The sequence below is a fragment of the Syzygium oleosum genome, unplaced genomic scaffold, assembly GCF_021117445.2.
Source record: "Syzygium oleosum isolate NSW1041296 unplaced genomic scaffold, Sole_v2.1 Sole_v2.01, whole genome shotgun sequence".
NCBI classification, from domain to species: domain Eukaryota; kingdom Viridiplantae; phylum Streptophyta; class Magnoliopsida; order Myrtales; family Myrtaceae; genus Syzygium; species Syzygium oleosum.
The window spans coordinates 30,128,448-30,149,446 of record NW_026607485.1 but is presented as its reverse complement, the minus strand read 5'-3'; the positions used below and the strand labels follow the sequence as shown (position 1 = coordinate 30,149,446).

The 20,999-nt window shown below is 40.9% G+C and overlaps 1 long non-coding RNA gene and 1 pseudogene across 1 annotated transcript; both read left to right on the top strand.

Annotated features, from left to right (window-relative positions):
* LOC115691572 (vacuolar sorting protein 39-like) lies at positions 1 to 8,730 on the top strand (annotated as a pseudogene).
* Positions 8,731 to 19,965: 11,235 nt separating this feature from the next.
* Positions 19,966 to 20,915, top strand: LOC130140395 (uncharacterized). Its single transcript, XR_008818409.1, has 2 exons — positions 19,966 to 20,241; positions 20,390 to 20,915. It is a non-coding gene; the product is annotated as an uncharacterized LOC130140395 (long non-coding RNA).
* Positions 20,916 to 20,999: the final 84 nt, after the last annotated feature.

The following is a 20,999-nucleotide window of genomic DNA, read 5'->3' as shown; positions in this document are numbered from 1 at the left end:
ATGGTTCACCGCGCCTACGACCTCTTCAATTTCCTCACGGATTGCCCCGCCAGGATCGAGGCCGTCAGGTCCTACGCCGACACGATCCTCCTCGGCTGCTCCGACGGATCCCTCCGCTTCTACGGCCCTGACCCCCCCCTTCGTCTACCATCCCCTGCCCCGCCGGCCAATCCGACTGGTCTCTTCCGCCCGACTCCCGCCCAGAGCTCCAGATGTTCCCTTACGTGCTGCAGCGGAATGTCGCTGGCTTCACGAAGCGGCCCTTCCTGTCGATGGAGGTGTTGGCCTCGAGGGACCTGCTCCTTACGTTGTCCGAGTCCGTTGCGTTCCACAGGCTCCCCGGTTTGGAGACCGTTGCCGTCCTGGCGAAGGCGAGAGGTGCCAATGTGTGCTCGTGGGACGAGAAGAGAGGGCTCCTCTGCTTCGCCAGGCAAAAGAGTGTCTGTATTTTCTAGCACGATGGTAATTCCTATCTATCTTCCACTTGTTATTGTTCTTTACTGACCTGATTCTAAGTGTCAGTCTAGTCGATGAATGATTCGGAATTGCTGTCGTAGAATGAGAATTTCGGTACTTATGATCGTGATACGGTTAACGTAGTTGAAACTCCAGTAGTGGTGCTGAGTTACGTTTCAATAATTACGGGACTAGATTGACTTCTTTGGAAAAGTTTGAATCTTTACCGGTAGAGATCGATAATTGGCTGGAAGACTGTTGCTTGATCAATTCGGAGAAAGAATTCCGAAGCTTTGCGGAATTGCAGCCGTGTCTTCCTCCAATTTTGGTGGTGATTTTGCTTTCATTATGATGTAGGGGGAAGGGGCTTTGTGGAGGTGAAAGAGTTTGGGGTGCCTGATACTGTGGATGCGATGTCGTGGTGCGGTGAGAACATATGTTTGGCAATCAGGAGAGAGTACATGATCATGAATGCTACAGATGGTGCATTGTCCGAGGTTTCTTCTTGTGGGAGGGTCGCGCCACCTCTGGTGATGCCCCTTCCTTCTGGGGAACTCATCCTTGGGAAGGTAATTTTGTTCCTTAGACCCTTATCATTCACTGTTTCTCATATCTTATTCTGAAAGGCTTAGTTACATCTAGACCTAAAATGCTTTTGAAGATGGAGTCACAATGTGTACTGATTAAGAATGAGGACTGCAGGCTAGTCTTTTGATGGTTTAATGTGCAATTCCTTGTTATTCCAATTAGGAACTGGTCGTGGTTATTTTGCATAGCTTGTCATCTATTCCACCACCAACAAAGTTTGGCTAGAGTGGCACTCTGTTAATGGCCATATGTCCACCATAACGTTCGACACGAGTGGCGATCTTTAATGGCCAGGTCATGGTTATCGCATGTAACGTACCGTGTTTCGGTGTGGAAGTATTTCAGGAAATGGGGACACTATGTGCTCTGTGGCCATTACAAAATCAGTATGCTTCTTCGTGTGGTTTGAATGCATCGTGCAGATGAAATACTGACTTCCTGAGACTGTTAAGGTGTGCTTCTTCATGCGAATATATTCTATTGAGGTGTCATCCAAGTTAGCAAGGGCCTCAACAACGAGAATACTAGTAACAACTGTTTACTATTCAAGTCTAGTACCCCTAAGTGGGTCGGCTTAAGGAATTTTTTGATACCAGTATGCTCTATCGCATCTCAGGTCCTCTATAAGATCAAATGGTCGAGATATTTCTTGTCCAATTTTATCGTCTCCTCTAGGTCCTTTTAAGTTTTCCCCTACCCCTTCCATCCTCTAATCACATGTTCCCACCGGAGCAATTTGTGGCCATCGTATTTGTACCGCTTTTACAAAAAATCCACCTCAAAAGCAAAGGTCCTCAATTATAAGTATTTCCTCAAGTGGTTGAGGCCTGATAAAGCTTTTTTTAGATTCCATCATAGCTTTGATACGAACATGTTGAGCAGTCTATGATATCCAAAGAGCATTTACCATCGCGCTACCATCGCCATCAGTTCAATTGAAAGGTACAAGGTAACTATATTGGACACAGCACTACTGCAAGCTTTGCTTCTCACTGGACAGTCTTCAGCTGCTGTTGAATTCCTGAAAGGCCTTAACTATTGTGATGTGACAATATGTGAGGAGATTCTTCAGAACAGTAGTCATTATACAGCTTTGCTAGACCTTTAACAAAGCAATTCAGTGCATCGTGAAGCTCTGGAGCTTCTCCATCACTTAGTGGAGGAGTCAAAATCAAATGAATCAAAAGGTGGACCGACTCAAAAGTTCAAGCCAGAGATGGTAATTGAATATCTCAAGGTACGTAATGTGGTGCTCATGATATGGTTGTGGCATTCAGTGAACTTGAGATCTTTGGCGAGTTAGCTATGATCACCAAAAGCTGTGATTTCTACCACAAGAAGGAGGGTCATAATCTTTTGAGTTTGACCATCGATTGGTTATCTTGTGCAGCCTCTCTGTGGAACTGACCCTATGCTTGTCTTGGAGTATGGAATGCTTGTTCTTGAAAGCTGTCCGGCACAAACTATTGAGCTGTTTAGGTCTGGGAATCTTCCAGAAGATTTGGTCTGCTATCATCTGGAGGAGCATGCATCAAACACGCTGAAGAAGGAGAAGGCACGACGCCGGACCCCCGCCGCCCCGTGAATCTTGCAAGCAGAAGATGCAAACTTTAGCTTTTTAGCTTGCTAATAATGAATGTGTGAACATGTTGGACCAAATGTTAAAGTGTTAGGGTTTTGCTGCTAAGAATCTCTTCAGGGTCTCCCGACTTGGATCGTTCTGATATATATATCTCTTTCTTTGTGTTATGATTTGAAGCAGCTTCTTATCCAGGGTGTGACTTGTGCTGAGATCAAGAGGGGTGTATCATGGTCACAAAGCAGTCTCAGCTAATTTCTTCACCGCAGCTTGTCCTGTGATACGAGATGACTTTTGTGCAGCTATCTCTTAACTTTTTAACTGCTCCATAATTTTGAAGAGAATTAATGCCACTGTTCAGGCCCATTTGTTGTTGCAATATTACATACAAGTGACTTACAAACATGTTAGCAAAGTACTGCCTTCTTTTACAAGCCCTTAGCAAATCAACATCCATGGAACGTGGTAAAATTGGGGATAATGTGCTGGTAGCTCATTAATTGGTGAAGAACTACCAAAGGCAAGGCGCTTCTCCTGGATGTATGATCGAGGGGAAACTATGGGCTACGATAACCTTACACTGGAATTGGAATTTGTGCCGAGTTTGTGAAATAACATGGAAGCTGACGGATTTCAACTAATCTCGCAATTTAAGTCTAACACTAGAAAGGTAAATTACTAGAAAAATCAACAATTCTAGATGATGACATTGCAGATTCACGTGTTTTGGCTTGAATGCAGGTATTTAGGTGTGCTTATTCGGTTTGGTTCGATCCGATTGAACCCGGACCAGATAGTGTGATACATAGAGATGTTGGAGGAAGGAGTTGTTTCACTTTAGTTTAGCTCGGATGTTCCGTCCATGAAACCGCGAATGCTTGTTGCACTGCTCTCCGATTCATTATTCCCCCCAAGAAAAAAGTCTCCCCCCTCTTCTCATTCTCTTCCTTCTTCTCCTTATTGGCTGTCTCTTGCTGCTGCGAAACCAGTTCTTCCTCGTTTTGTTGTTACACCTCAGACTGCTCATCACATGCGATCGTCCGCTCTGTTGCTCAGCTACGCAAGCAACACATGCAGTAAAAGTTGGCCACCAGAGAGGAAGGACCCCGGGCGGGCAAGCTGGTACAGAGACCTCCGATTTCGGAGCTGGCACCAGAGAAGGCCTCCATCTCCCCTGCCCGACCTTCCCCCGCTTTCCCACTTAACTCTCTGCGTGCGGCGGTGCCCGCTGTTTCGACCTGGTCCTCCAGATTCTGGGCCACCTCTCTTCGGCAACGGTTCCCCCGGACTTGCTACTACAGGTTCGCTCCATCTCTTGCTTCGCCTATCATACCCAGCTTCACTTCATGGAGAACACGTTGAGTCTCATGTTTATGCTTCCAAGAAATAAAATTAAAAAATGAAACCAACTACCGACCGGACCGATAGGTGCGGTTCCAGGGTTGGTTCGGAGTCAACATGGTCATTTTCATATTTCAAAAACTGGAAATTGGCCCCTGATAGGGTAGCTTTCATAGTTTTAGGTATGGAACCTACCCATTCTGAAACAGGTCATGCCTATGGATATCTACTCTTTCGTGAGAGCTAGTTGCCAAGAGATCCGTTATGAACATGGAGCATCCAAAATTTATGGCCCTCAATCGCTCAGGTGGTTTTTAACTAAGATTTCAAGGAAGCAGAAGCCATGAGTATCTCACAATTTTTCGCAGAAAGCACAATTGGGAAACGCAATGAAAAAATATCTTGATACTCCTCTTATTTGCTCAATTGTGTGATAACCGAGTAGAATCCTTTTTATATGTTCTTACGTGACTCGTGAACTCAATCTCAGAAACATATTCAAATTATGAATTTAGCCCTGCATGGGAAGTATTTCAACAATTTCCTACTCGTTCAGACGCCTCTATTTTCAGTTGGGATTTATTTTAGGATTGAGTTTTCTTCGTACGTTCAAACTTTAGACGTAATCTCAACCTTGTGTGCCTTAGCTCGACGTTTGTAGTCAAGTCATAGTACTGCATCATCCAGCCCGGCTCTTCTAACAAAATGATGGGCGCTCAACCATCACATGTGTCTATTAAACCAAGCCGAGCTAGGACTTATCTAGAGGAATGATTTCCGTCCACTTGTCCACAAGATTCTCCTATGCAGGAAGATTCTTCATGATCGTACCCTCTCCCGTAATATGCTATTTTGGTCACCAATGACTTCCACTAAACACCACATCGACCTGATGTCCCGCGCCATCAACACTAACCAAGTCGTTGGACCACGCAGCATCTTCCACTCCTTCCGTGTTTCCGACCTCATTAGCCAATGAAACTACTGCCATGTCTCTGGACAGCTCCTTCTAAACTCACATCATGACTCGCAGAAGCAAAGCCAAACTGCCCCAAAAAAGCGACGTCGCTTTTCCTAAGACCATGCTGAGCCGTCTATGATATCCTAAGACCATGTAATCCCTCGAGTCAACTGTTACAGCAGAACTGAAGTCAGATATTGTAAGAAGTGCTTACCCTTTAACTGGACATGAGAGGCTGTATCATTCTGCCGAGGCAATGATTCAGACATTTGCTTAGTGTCAAACAGAATCTAATACTAGCAGAGAACCTTTTTTGCATTAACAGAAGAATCTTCGCAACTGGGCTTAGCTGCAAGATTTAGCTTGAAGAACAAACGTGAATAGTGTCGCGTATCTAAAACAGAGGATCTTTTTCTCCATTACGGAGGAACTTAGAACTTGGCAGAAGCTGAATAAAAAAGAAATGAGGAAAATGTAAATCCTGTTGGTGAACTAAATTGTCAACGCCTAGGTGTTTCTTGTATCCTGAAGAGGAAATCCAATTCGTATTTTCTTTGGGTGCCTGCAGAATATGCTTGAATTTGTTTGCCATCCCGTGGGATGCATTTAACTTGAGATATCCCAATAAACTTTGTGGCCAAGTTGGTTTCAGTAATCAAGACTAATCCTTCTCTGGATTACATGCTGGTACTTTGATATGCTTCAATGAGTTTCTGCCGTATTTAGGATAATATTGGAGTTTTTGCGGACCAAACTGGGAAGCTATTACCAGGAGGTAGGATATGTTGGTCAGAGGCTCCTCAAGAAGTTGTCATTCAGAAGACAAATGCAATAGGTTTATTACCAAGATATGTTGAGGTAAGCTGATGATTGTCTTACCAGTTTATTTCTCTGTTCATTCTATTTGCATTTTCTTACTGTAACATTCTTCATGTTGGTGCACTTCAGATTCGCGCTCTTCGAGCTTCGTATCCTTTGATTCAGACTGTTGTTCTCGGCGATGTTCGTCATCCTGCCCAAAGTAGCAGTGCGATGGTTGTTGCCCAAGATAATTCCGTCTGCGGGTTCTTTCCTGTTCCTTTTGGTGTACAGGTACTCATGGGGCATGTTAATTTATTAGGTATATCCTTAGGTATTTTCCTTTTGTTATGCTTTTTTTCTTAATTCGCGTGCTTAATGCAGCTTGTGCAGTTAACGGCATCTGGCAATTTTGAGGAAGCCTTGGCGTTGTGCAAGATGCTTCCACCTGAAGATTCAAAACTTCGAGCTTCAAAAGAGGTGTTAATTCATATGAGGTAGATTTCCTTGACAATCTGTACCCATGATAATAATAAAGTAAATTATTGCCCTTACTACCTAAATTCCATGGAAGGAGAGACAGATCGGTGATTAAGCTTTGTGCATGAGGTTTTATGTTACTGGATTAAGTATCTCGTGGACATTATTTCTTGAGAACTTTGTCCAAAAGCGTAAGCCTATTGTGGATGTGATTCGATCCCTGCATTGACTGTCTTCTTACAGTAAATTGGTCATCGCACCACTGATCTACCTGAACCTGTTAAAGGTATGCACAACATCTTTTTGAAAATGGAAGCTATGAGGAGGCCATGGACCATTTCTTGGCTTCTAAAGTGGATATAACTGATGTGCTTTCTCGATATCCGTTAATAATTCTTCCACAAACGGCTTCGGTTCCTGAGCCAGAGGAATTGATGGACAATTCACAGGAACGCGACGAGCATTCAGCAGTCGAGTCCAAAAAAATGAGCCATATTGCTCTCGTGGCTCTCATCAAATTTTTGCAGGAGGAGAGACACGGTGTAATAGAGAAGGCCACAACTGAGGGCACATAAGAGGTGGTTTTGGATGCTGTTGGTGATGGTATCCCCTCATATGATATCAATCGGTTTGAAGGGACTAACAAGGTACTGGCATTACCTGAAAGTCCTCATATATTGGCCAAGATCTGATGATACATGGATTAGCTAAATTTTATGTCAGTCATGGCGACGGGAAGATGAATTTAATATTGACGTCAACTCTATGCCTAAATTATGCTTTAAGAAATATTTGAAAATCGGTACATTTGTTGAACCCCACTAAGGAGGGAAACTGGGATTACTCATGTGTATGGTTATTGTAAGCAAGGGCATCTCGTAGCACGTCATTCAGTTTTTACCTGCTAGATATAACAAATCAAAAGAAATTATGTTCCTCTAGAATTTGAGGTTCTGGTTACCAGTAATCTTCATTGTCCAGTTTGTAATTTTCTTCAAATCAGGTAGCTGTAGGAACAAACTGGCTTAAAGATCTGATATTCGAAATGATTGACCATGTTGTGCTACTAGTGACAATTTCTTTTGATAAATTCCGTCATTGTACTCCTTCGCATTATTTTCTGGTTGATCGAGTGCAATCCAATCTAATGCATAGATGCTTGAAGTTGAGTGCACTAATGTTACTGCATGCGCGCTTCTTTGCTTTTTCTGTGCTAAAGTTGGGTGAGTGATTATGAATTTAATATTTTTGTTGGGTCCATAATTTGTCGCGTTGGATATGTCGGTTCAATTATTCAAGGTGCACCGGGCACCTACTGTCATGCAGTGCAATGCAAGGCATGTCAAAATGCAATTGCAGAGAGTTTACAATTCAGACATGCTTGTTCACGTGTCAACACCGATGTACTTGACCAGACACATTGCAATATACAGGCGATGGCATGGATGATTTTCCACGGGGACATGACAAACTAATTGAACTCAGGCTGTCTTCTTCTGTGTCAATGGATTTTGTCTCATTAGTTTAATGTCTAGTTTTGCTTTTGTTCCTCATAGACGCGCCACCATCGCCGTTAGCTCACTTGAAAGGTACAAGGTAACTATATTGGACACAGCACTACTCCAAGCTTTGCTTCTCACTGGACAGTCGTCAGCTGCTGTTGAATTTCTGAATGGCCTTAACTATTGTGATGTGAAAATATGTGAGGAGATTCTTCAGAACGGTAGTCATTATACAGCTTTGCTAGAACTTTACAGAAGCAATTCAACGCATCGTGAAGCTCTAAAGCTTCTCCATCACTTAGTGGAGGAGTCAAAATCAACTGAATCAAAAGCTGGTCCGACTCAAAAGTTCCAGCCAGAGATGATAATTGAATATCTCAATGTACGTAATTTGGTGCTCATGATATGGTTGTGGCATTCAGTGAACTTGAGGTCTTTGGCGAGTTAGCTATGATCACCACGAGCAGTGATCTCTACCACAACAAAGAGGATTATAATCTTTTGAGTTTGACCATCGATTGGTTATCTTGTGCAGCCTCTCTGTGGAACTGACCCTATGCTTGTCTTGGAGTTTGCAATGCTTGTTCTTGAAAGCTGTCCGACACAAACTATTGAGCTGTTTAGGTCTGGGAATCTTCCGAAAGATTTGGTCCGCTATTACCTGGAGCAGCATGCATCAAACACGCTGAAGTAGGAGCATGCGCGACGCCGGACCCCCGCCGCCCCGTGAATCTCGCAAGCAGAAGATGCGAACTTTAGCTTTTTAGCTTGCTAATAATGAATGTGTGAGCATGTTGGACCAAATGTTAAAGTGTTAGGGTTTTGTTGCTAAGAATCTCTTCAGGGTCTCCCGACTCGGATCGTTCTGGGATATATGTCTCCTTCTTTGCGTCATGATTTGAAGCGGCTTCTTATTCAGGGAGTGACTTTGTGCTGAGATCAAGAGGGTGTATCGCGGTCACAAGGCAGTCTCAGCCAATTTCTTCACCACAGCTTGTTCCGTGATAGGAGATGATTTTTGTGCAGCTAACTCTTTAACTTTTTAACTCCTTAATTTTGATGAGAATTAATGCCACAGTTCAGGCCCATTTGTTGTTGCAGTGACTTACAAATATGTTAGCCAAGTACTGCCTTCTTTTACAAGCCTTAGCAAATCAACGTTCACTGAACGAGGTAAAGTTGGGGATGATGTGCTGGTAGCTCATTAATTGGTGAAGAAGTACCATAGGCAGGGCGCTTGTCCTGGATGGATGATTGAAGCGAAACTATGGTCTTCGATAAATAAATTGCTCAAGGAGATAGAAAAACCTTAATTTGTTAAGCAAAGCTTCCAATAAATGTTCAGCACAATGTTAACTAAAGACTAAGCAAACATGTGATGTATGCATGACTTAGACATGATTTCTAAATGCAATGTCAACTAATTATTTTCGGGTTTTTCCTTTTGGGAAAATTAGACTATATGTAACGCACGAGATGCAATAATTAATTAAATCTATCTACATGACATGATTATCAAAATATTAACCCTAAGACATGTGACTCATTAAATGAGTCGCAATACATGGGATGCATATTACGAGATTAACTAAACCTACATGCAGTCTATATGACCTAAATGATATATATTTTTTTTTTATGTTAATGAAAACTATAACCTACCCTAAGTCTATATGAATTCTAAAGTTAACGTGCATTGGCCTAAACATGAAAGCCCTAAATCTTGAATGCTAAGTTCTAAATATGCAAATGATATATGACGTGAGATGCATGATGATTAATATAATTATGTCGGATTTGGAATCCATCGTTCCTGATGCGGAATAGTGACGATCCTCTGCGCAAGTGCGTCTCCACTAATACCTTATGTATCACTGGCTCAATGAGACTACTCCTCACAATAACTGCTCCTTATGTGAGGTTATTTGTGCATTAGGATTAGAAGAGAGACTTGATTACTATTCATACAGTTTTAAGCCACAGGCCTTTTCATCACAGGCCGAGCTTTACTCGGTCCACACTAACGAGTTCCATTTTAAACTAATTAAGAATCTTTATACCTTACTTTATTAGACTAATCCCGTAAAACAGTAAATTATAATATCAATTGATGTGACCCACATTCAAAAACTCTTACATTCTCCTACGTACTTGGGCTATATTAATTGAAATTGTACTGTATGTGCACATCTTTATATTGGTCTAGAAATTATTCTTAATAGTCAATTCGATCTCGTAAAGTCTCAAACACTGAATCATGACGGTAACTGCATGTATGCACACATAGCCTTCCATGGTCACGAGTGCTTTTAACTCTACTGATATGGATTCGATATAGTAGTATGGCAATTGGATAACACTTTAAAAAGAGTAATACCTTGTGTGTCATTCCCTTTGTCAGTCCATATTTTCTCTCTTTAAGCGTCACTTGACTACCAACATGCCTATATTAGGACAGTTGAGACTACCTTGAATGCTGGAATGATATTTATCACCTTATTTCTAAATTTCAACATGACACTTTTTGACCCTCGAGTTTTTACTGTCTTGAAATTTCAAATCCAAATTACTGAAGCCTCCCAAGTCGCCGATTCTATTGTTGCTACCTTGCACTATCAAATGGTGTATATGGCTCAAAACCATGCCGATAGACCTTTCTCTTCCGGCATCAGAAGAAGCTTTAATGATCTCGGTGGGCAACAACTATAAAACATCTTGTGTTCATGTTCCTAGACAAATTTCCAAAGATGAGTTGGTTAAACTTCTCCTAGAAACTTGGGTAACCAACTACGAAAAGCTCTACAAGGATATTCGTCCAGTCCAGTCTACTGAGCCAAAGTTTGTCAAGAAGAAAAATGGCAGTGTGGTTATTAAATTTGACCGCACGGAATAGAAGACAAAAACATCTAACTCTATTTTCTCCACTCTTCTTATGGTTCAACTTGTCCAGGACCACCAAGAAGATGAAGAAGGCAGACCTAACCACAAACTCGAGACAGGTCCTCCGGTGCACTCGTTTGATGCAAGTGGTAATCCTATTTACTACTTCAAAGACCTGGTTACGGGATATTGTTACTAGTATCCGGAACGCTAGTGTAAACTTTGTACAGCCCCTCCAGAAGAAGAAGATGATCGCCCTTTGGCGAAGAAGAAAAAGAAAAAGGCCTCGAGATTCTTTTTACCAAAGATACCTAGATGGAGTTTCTTTTATAGGTTCTCTTGGTGAAGAGAGGGGAAGGTACTGGTTTATGGTATCTTACGCAGTGTTTAACCCTACTCTGGTATTATCTCCAGTTTTTTCAACACCACCTATTGACCATAGACCTAATCAACCACCAAAATCAGAGCCTCAAAAAATAAAATCAAAATAGCAACCCATTTCCCCATTTTACAAGTGGATTAAGAAAAATTGGCAAAATGATACTATAAGTGCCATAAGTTGTGTACGGAGATCATTTTGGTGCCATAACTTTTTTTCGGATCACTTTGGTGCCAAATCGGAGGAAAAGAGATCACTTTAGTGACTCCGGCCAAAATTCCGGCCAAAAAAAGAGCCACGTCATATTTCCGACGAGCTACGTCAGATTTCCGGCGAGCCATGTCAGCATCAGAAATTAATAAAAAAAGAGCCACGTCAAATTTCCGGCGACCATGTCAGCATTGGCACTAAAGTGATCGTTTTTCAAAAAAGTTTTTTTTTTTTATAATCGAGGTGTCCGCGCGGCCGGCGAGCTAGGGCTCAAACCAGCGGTGATGCCCGACTAGTCCTCGAGGGGGGCTAGCGCAGCATCCCACCGCCACGACCTCCATTTAAATCACCGATGGACGAGTTTTGAACCCAGGACCTCTCGTGAAAGGAACTGAGCGCAAACCAACGCGGCCACCGATGGGTGGGTATCATTTTTCAAAAAAGTTGACACCAAAGTGATCCAAAAAAAAGTTATGGCACCAAAGTGATCTCCGTACACAACTTATGGCATTTATTGTGTCCTTTTGCCAAGAAAAATTTCTCTCGTAATTCAGAACCATTCAAGCCAATAGAAGCCTATCCTCCTATTGAATCAGTGCCAAATGACCAAAAAATCCAAAAGCCTAAACACAATACAGCCATACAACCTCCGGCTATATGTACATTCTCTCCTGTAGAGTTTCCCTCTTTGACACATATACCTCAGCTAGAGCAAGAGTTTGAGACGACTAGTTCTGACCAATGGTACAAACATATTACTAAGGTGCCAAATCCTCCGGGAGTTGATGCTAGTGACAATTTCAAAAAGATTTATGCAGAAGAAGATGTCCTTAATTGGCAGATGCACTTATCCAAAAGAAGGTGCTTGCTTCTCATACTACTGCTCTTTAGCAGATTGGCTCAACTCTCAGAACTATGCACGAAGGTTTCGGTGCTATTCGTGAAAGGCTTGATCACGTGCACCAGAGAGTTGACTAGGTTGCAAAAACTTCTATCAAGATAGAAGGAATGATTAAAAACCTTGAGAAAAAGGCTTGCTAATGTTGAAGCTCGAAGAATCCAGTGTCATTATTTGGACAATTCAATGGAAGAAATAGTAAAGGTGAAACAGCAGATTGCTCAGCTCTCAACTTAAAGAGCATGTCTTCCCCAACATCCGAGGCAACTAGCTGATCCTTTTGCTCCAACTGCTGCACCAACTCTGCAGCTTAGTAGTTCTCCTTTAATTTTTACTAGGAATATATTTGCAGAAATTTCAGCTAGGCAAGACTTGGTGCCTCAACGTCCAGATATCATAACTCTACGAGATCGTGTTCAAGACTCGAAAAGGAAAGGAAAAACTTCTGAATCCAAGAATGAAGATCCACCATCATCATTCATGATCTCCAAACTATTGAGTCTTTTCTACGATAGCAGCACCAGCAAGCTCTTCCAAATGTAGCAACAATCGCAGCTGAACCAGATAAAACTGAAAAAAGTTCCAGTGATGATTCGGATACTTTATCCAAAATATCCATAGCATTACCTTCAGAAGATACTCCAGTCCAGCATGGAATAATAGTGGCAGATGAAGATGATGGCATGGAGCCAACTACACAATAGTTCCAACCGAGCTCATCTAATGTGTTTCAAGGAGAAAGTAGAAACATAGCCTCTTCAAAAGGTCGAGTTTACTTAGGATGATCTTCCAGACTCAAAGTGGATAGATCGACCATAAGAATTACATGCCCGAATGACTACCAGATCATTAAACTCAAAATTATCAAAATGGCATATTCTATCCAAATTTGTTAAGTGGGTTTACTAGAAGTTTGAAAGATTCGTGGAACTGCCTTACCCTAGCTGACCAGAATCATTTTCTGTCATTTGAAGACTTCTATCATGCCCTCAATTTGATTCACCAAATCTTTATTGGTGATATTAATGATCAAAAGGAATTGAAGTGGCAAAAGTCCCAAAATAGCGTCAATTTCACTTTTGCACTGTGAATTTTTGAAAAATCAAAATTTGACTCATTAATTGACATTTTAGTAACTAATTACTAAAATGTTGACTTTTCGCCAACGCTTTGCTCAAAAAATCGAAAAAAATGCAGCATCTCAAAATCAACTTCTTTTTACCTTAATTTTACTTTGGCATCATCAATTTTACAAAAATTAATTTAGAACTAAATTTTTCCCAATTCGTGAATTTTGGTTCAAAATCGGTCAAAAATGAAATTACTTAATTTCCATTCATTTTTTTAGGATAACTTCCTTCATGACATTTTATCTAGAGATCGTTTCACATTCAATTTTCAAGCCAATTTCAGAATTCTAACCCAAAGGTAAAAACCCCCAATTTGAGCCATAATTAGTGATTCCGATTAATTTATCATGAATTGTGAGATCTTGTCACAATTGAGTCCAAATCATTAAATGAAATTCAATTCTAAAATCAATTGTGATGAAATCACACCACTTGGATTCAATTTGATCATTTTAGCCGGTTGATGATTAACGAAATTATGAAGAATTGGTTCAAAGTGCAATTTAACTTGACTTATTCTAGACTAGCATCCAATTTGATAAATTGAATTTCAATTTGGCCAATTGAACCTCAATTGTACACATTAGTCTAACTCATAATGCAATTCAAGAAAAATCAGAGAAATTGAGGTGCTGTGAGTCCATCCAATTGAACCATGCTAACTTGGCTCGAATCGGGCCGATCCGATTGTATCCAATTCGGTCCAAATCATTAATTCGATCCTCAATTCAGCTCAATTGAACAAAATGTCAAGGTTAATTAGTAAAATTGGGACCAAATTGGACAATGAAAGGACCTCGAGCCAACCCGGTCGAACCAAGCTAGCTCGAGCGAGATCGGCCAAATCCGAGCGGTCCGACCATCCCACAATGCCGGATCACAAGCCACAACTAGCGTAGCCGACCAGCCCTCTCTTTCACTCGAGAAATTACCAAATTCCCTTGGTAATTACAAAATTGCCCCTATAGGAAAATTAGTTAATGATTAAGCAAACAATCTCAACCATTCATTTGACATTCAATCTTGGCCATCCACATTGCCATGTCATCAATCCATATTTTAAAATTTCAGCCAATTAGGGGTTTGATTAACCAAGAAGGAATTTGCTTAGCCTTGAAGAGATCAACTAGAGCCATGGGATCAAGATTGGAAATTATTTTGAATTTCCCTCCAATTCTCTTAGCTCTCCCTTGGGCGCACATCAGAGGGGATAACGGAGAGCTCTCATATTCGGCCATGGATTCTCTCTCGGAAAGAAAACTCTCCACCATCTCTCCCCTAACTCTCTCTCCATGAATTCTCTCAATCTGAACTCATTCTCTCCTGCAACTTCTCCACCAATTCTCTCTTTGGCGCAATTTATCCACGAATTCTCTCTCTGACTGGTTTCTTCCAAGTCAAGCTGAGTAGTCCACTAATTCTTTGTCTCACTCTCTTCAACTTCCTCCTAGAGAGAGGAAGTCTGGCTGAACCAAGCTAGAAGAGAATCTCTTGAGTCTTCCGCAATTCCAATAGCAAAAATCAAAAATTGATTAAAGCAAACTTCTGACCGCTGTTCCGGCAACCAGCGGCCTTCCTCCAGCAATCCAAGTTGTACGATGCCCCTTCTTGATCTGTCCTTGAGGCCGTGATGGCTGGCTTCCAATGAAATAGCCACCTGATATTGGAAGCCAGCCACCGGATCTCCCTTGACTCGATTGTTTCCTTTGATTGTTCATTCAAGCTCCTTAATCCGAATTTTCACATAATCCTTGGTGCTGTGATTTCAGTGATTGGCGAGCTATCTCGGCCATTTTGTGAAGTCAACTTGGTGGCGGAATAACTCAATTGAGCTCAGCAGCTTCGTCAAGTAAGGTTGGTGCTCGATGACTTAGCTTTAGGATTATGGTGGAAGTTTCGTGAAGCCGATTGATCTTGAATGAGAATAGCCATGGCAGCTAATATTTTGTTGTTTAGTGCCTTATCTTGATGCTAGAATAGTGCGTGTTTTGAGGGAATTGATTGTTGGTTGCATGTTTGATGATTGCTTGCATGTCAGCAAAATCGTGCTAGCTGAGTCAGTATGCTTCCATTGCTAATTTGAGCTTGAAAATGCCGAAATCTCGAAAAGTTTTAGCTGGTGAATCAAAGTTGATATCCTAAACTTCGATTTGATAGGTTGTGTCGAAATTGAACATCATTTACCGTGTTAAATTGTCTTTGTGATTTCAAGTCGGAATCTGAAAATGTTGCTTTCTGTTATGTGATAATCTGTTCCTGACCGACCTTGTCTGGTTCGATGATTTTTCTAATTTTTTGTGTTCATAATTTGCAAAAAGTTTCTTCATGAAATTTGTAAACAACATCATTTATCTTTCTAACTTCAAAATTTCATAAAATTCCGTGGTGATTTGGCCTTGTGCGATTCATCCTTGAAAACGACATCTTGAAACTGTGTTTTTTTTTTTTTTGTAAATTTGAGGTAGTTCGAGGCCTTTTTTTGCAAAAAGTTAAAACTTAAAAGTTGTTCATTGGGACCTTAATTTGAAAACTGAAAAGTTTGAGGACCTAATAGCAACATTTGAGGGGCCAATTTGGCAAAAATTGCGGATAAGTTCACTTCCGCCTTGAAAATTGATTTGGAACTGAGTCCCGTGTAAAAATTAAATTACTGCGAAAAATCAGAGGGTTTTTAGAAAAATATTAAAATACTAAAGTTGTTCATCACACTTTTTCCAACTCCCTGTAAAATTTGACCCATTTTTGTCGTCATTTGATATTTTTCCCGCATTTTTTCAAATCACGAGCTGGAACCGGGTCGAGTCTGGGGTATCCGGGTTGATTTAAATTTTTCGGATAAACCGGGTTAAGACTGGTCTGAATGGTCTTCATGAACTTCAAATCTCACATCCTAAGATTTTTAATGATAGTTGAACTATGTCAATTGGACTTCATTTGTTAAGCTAATTGGGTTTAAACAGAACCTGTTTAAAATTTGAATTGTAATTGAATAAGTAATCCTTTTGAGGCTCACTCTCAATTGTGTAATTGATTGAGAAATAAGGTCATTTGACCTAATTGCATGCTTCCTTTCTTATGCATATGTATGCTAGATGAATATTTAGGTTCGATGCATGTTCGGCGGGTAGCCTATAATGGACACTTAGAACCGACTTTAGGGATTAATTAATATCGATCATCGTTTTGTGAATGCAAATGGTGACCGATTATCATTAACCATCAATCAATCAATCTTAGTCGATTAGGTGGTTGGATAACCGAAATGCATTAAAGGCAAAGGCCGATCCCGAGGCCAATTCAATGCTTTGATGATTGGATGTCATTGCAGTGCTTTGCTTGTATGCTTGCAGGTTACTTTTTGGAATGTATAAATTCAATAAAAACCAACGCCACTAAGGCGGTCCATGGAAGAGGTGGCTGAGACCCTTGAGAATGGAGATTAAAGACCAATGTCCAATTTGGTCTCATTCCGTAACAATTCATGTCACCCGACCATGTCTCGGGTTTTCAATTTGTGTTGTAATAAACACCCGACGAGTTGCGGGTTTTCTTTTATTATTCTTAGATTAGTTCACATTTCAATACATTGGGTGTTTAATTTACGCCCCGTCTTTTCAATACATTGTTTATGAATTTGCCATTTTTTTAGGATTAGTTTAGACTTTTAAAACAAGCCCTCTCATAAAAATGTCGCATGGACACTTAGTGGATGAAGACTTCGTCAAGATAAGGAGGTTGTACGGTTGATTATTTGTAGAGAAAGATCAAGAAAGATTTTGTTGCATTCACTTGTGTCAACCTTTTTGTGGTTAACTTCATGTGGTTCCTCGTGGAGGCTCAAAACATCCCAAAGTAAATAAGAATGCTCATTTGTCTAACACAAACACTTATATATCCTTTGCTAAGCCAATTTGAACCTTGAGTATCCATTTCACAAGCCTGGTTTGTTATTATCTCCCTACACTGGGGCAAGGCATATGATATATCAAGAAGGTTGGTAATTCTTGGAAAAATGTTTCGAGATTCCTTAAAATCAAAAGTCTTAGGATCAAGAGAGTCGAAAAAATCAGAAGATCAAAAGAACATGAAAATAAGGGACATGAAAAAGCAGTCTGCTAAGTAAAAGTAAGGCAAAAATGGATAATACCACGAACAACCATAAACAAGTACATCTGTGATAAATTTACCCCCAACTAATTTTTTGATTACAAGAAACCCCAAATTGGTATACTTTGATAATTTTACCCTCCGTTAGTTTCCGTTAAATTTTACAATCAAATTTCTGAGTTTGATGACGCGTGACAGTTGACTGGTGTACCAGTTTGGAGTTTTACCCTCCGTTTGTCAAAGGTGTACCAGTATGTGATTCTTCGTGATATTAATCAAATTTAACGAAAAGTAAATTTGTCACAAATGTACCAGTTTGGGGTTTTTAGTGGTCAAAAAATTAGTTTGCGGTAAATTTGTCGCAGATGTACTAGTTTAGGATTTTTTGTTGTCAAAAAATTAGTTTGAGTAAATATGTCACAGATGTACCAGTTTGGGGTTTTTCGTGGTATTAACCCAATAAAAAATGCATCAAAAGCAAAATCTTTGTATGAAAAGAAATTTAGTCTAAACACAAAAGCAAATAGAAAAAGGGCGAAGCCGATTAACTCTGGAGATAAATTGGGTTTCAAAAGTCAAGCGCTTTTAAGTATGAGTTAATACCACGAAAAACCCCAAACTGGTACACCTGTGATAATTTTACCTCAAAATAATTTTTTAACCACAAAAAACTCCAAATTGGTACACATGTGACAATTTTACCCCGCGTTAATTTCCGTTAAATTTTACTATTAAATTACATTGTTAAATGACATCCGATAGTTGACGAATATACCAGTTTTGGATTTTACCTTTCATTTATCACAGGTGTACCAGTTTGTGATTTTTTTTTTGCATTAATCCAATTTAACTGAAATTAACGGAGGGTAAATTTATCACAAATGTACCAATTTTGGGTTTTTTATGGTCAAAAAATTAGTTTGGGGTAAAATTGTCACGGATGTATCAGTTTGGGATTTTTGCTGGTTAAAAAATTAGTTTATGGTAAATTTGTCACAAGTATAACAGTTTGGAGTTTTTCGTGATATTAACCCTTTAAGAATTGGATGAGTTGGTAGTGATGCCGAGATGATCACCAACTTCTTTTTAAAACCTTTTGAGAAAATGTGAGCCTTTTTAGCTTTCCATGGAACCAACATTACAACCCTTTACGAAGTCTATATTGATTTGGACCATTCTGATTAAGGTACCCTACTTTGGCATTTTAGCAAAACTCTTTAAGTTAACCAAAATCATCTTGTTGAAAACTTTCCTCCGGATAACATTTGCCAAAAATTGAACGACATTCAAAGTCTTCATGCCGTCTTTGGTATTGATTAAAATTTCCGTTTGATTTGCTTACGCAATCTCGGAATTCTTTTACAATCTCTCCGTTTGATTTGCTTATGCAATCTCGGATCCTTTTTAAAAATCTACCCCCCAAGTAAGAGTGTTCATAATTTCACTCGATGTGCTCACACATCTCGGAATTCTCTTAGTACCTTTCCGTTTGATTCGCTTAATGCAATATGAGAACCCTACTTAAATGATGATTTTTCGAAACGGGTATTTCAAAGCAAATTGCAAGTTCGTAGCCATGAGATCGTGGCTTGTAGCTTTGAATACGGTGATTCTAATAGTCTTTTCGCGAGTGTATGTAGGTTAGAAGACTCGGGGCTTCCACCCTCCGCAAGTGATCGCAGCGGTCAGCTTCGGAAGACTGTTTTAAGTTTTTTTTTTTTGGTCGGTCCTACTCTATTTCTCACTCACGATACATACTCAGACTTGCACCCCACCTCTTGCAGGGCGTGGGCGTCGAAACCCACATCTTAAACTACGCGGCCCCACCCCTGCGAAGGTGGGGATTCGAACTCCCCACCCCACCCTTCTCAACCCACCAAGTGGACTCGTCTCTTTATAGTCCTTTTACGAGTTGTGCGCGGTTTAGCAACCTCGGGACCTCCGCAAGTGATCGCGGCCTCTAGCCTCAAAAGACTATGCTTTAAAATCAAACCCCTTAATAGAGCGATTTATTAATCAATCGCCCCAAGTGGAGTGGATTGATCGTCAACTCTCAAGTGGAGCGGTTTGTTAATCGATCCCCCAAGTGGAGCGGTTTCTTCCTCAACCTCCCCGATTGACTTGTAGATAGGGCGAGCTTCTGTAGCCCGGAAACCTCTCTTCATCAAATTCCCTAGATTATTTCATCTATTGCCTTTTCCACTATCCCACGCCACTCGCCGACAAAATTCAGGTGTCTGTTTATCTTTGAATGAAACATCTTCAAGCTCTTCTTCAAAAAGGGGCAGCTGTTTACACTTAATTTTGTCGGTCCGGTAAGTCGTCTTTTCTTACATAATAAAAAAAAATTTAAAAGGTAAAAATAGCATAAACAACAAAAAAAATATAAAAAAAATAGACAAGTAGGTAGATTAGCAAATAGTAATAGAATTATTAGAAAATATATATATCTTTTTTTCAAAAAAGAATTGAGAATTGAATCGGGTCGGTTCAACCCGGCCTGCACAAGGGTCCTGGCACGTGCGCCCAGCAGTGCCCTTTTCCGGCCAGCTTTCCCTTCTCTCAGCCCATCTCGTTCCTTCCTTCTTATTATTATTTATTTATTTTTCTCTCGGGGCAAGGGCAAAAAAGCGTACAGTAGAGCAGCGGGGGGATGGTCGAAACATTTCACAAAAAAGGTGATTCTCTCTAATGACTCTTCCGAGGATTTTCTCATTTTCCTCTCGTCGGATTTCCCTCGGATTTCGCCGTTAGCAGCCTCCAAGCTGTGACCAGACCCGCCCCCGTTTGGTCTGTCTCTTCCAGACGAGGAGGCTAAGGTGCGTTCATCCTCTCGTCCCCCATCGGAGCTCGCCTTCCCTCTCGGCGTTCCGGAGAGCTTACCATCGCAGATTCGTCGGGCGACCCCAGTCGGCATTCCCTCTCTAACCAGGTAAGACTCGACTCCCCTTATTACTTTGTTTTGGCCGAGCCGGAGCCCGAGACCCGCTTTCTCCGGTGCGCACGTGTATGGGTTTTGAGTAAGTTATCTTCAGTTGTTCGTGAACGTCATTTGCTGCTTGTTTCTATTTCGGATGCAGACCGAGTCTAGAATGGGTCTGTTTTCTTCCCTCGACCCACTGCTCGCAACGTGTTCGTTGAAATGCCTAAACCGACCCACCATGTCTTGTCCCGAATCTGAGCATTGTTTTAGTCGTTCTTGGTTGCTTTGTGCCCCGATTGTCATCAGCATTGAGAGTTCAACGGATTATACTGTTTGTGTCGATGTGGGTTGTGGCCGGTGAGGATGAGCGGTGGTGTTCCTTTGCGGAGAGCTATGGTTGTTGAAGCTTCATCGTGGAATTCTAGGTAGGAATTTCATGTGAGAGATGTACGACGGAATAGATTGATGGAGGAGAGTTAAGGATGGCATTGGCTGATGATGATAGGTGAATGCAGTGCTTGGTAATGGAAGTCTTGCAGTAGGCAATAATAGGTCATCGGCGGTGGGGTGTATATGTTCAATGCACTGACACTTTGGCTGATTTCTCACGCTGTTTGATATGCGGAGCGTATATTTTCAAAGATTACACTTCTATTTATTTCCTTATCTTTTTATTTTAGAAATTATGTTGAAAATGAGTAAGAGATTGAAGCGAGAGACGGACCGGATTAGCGAGGACCTGATTAACGACTGCTCAGCTGAAATAA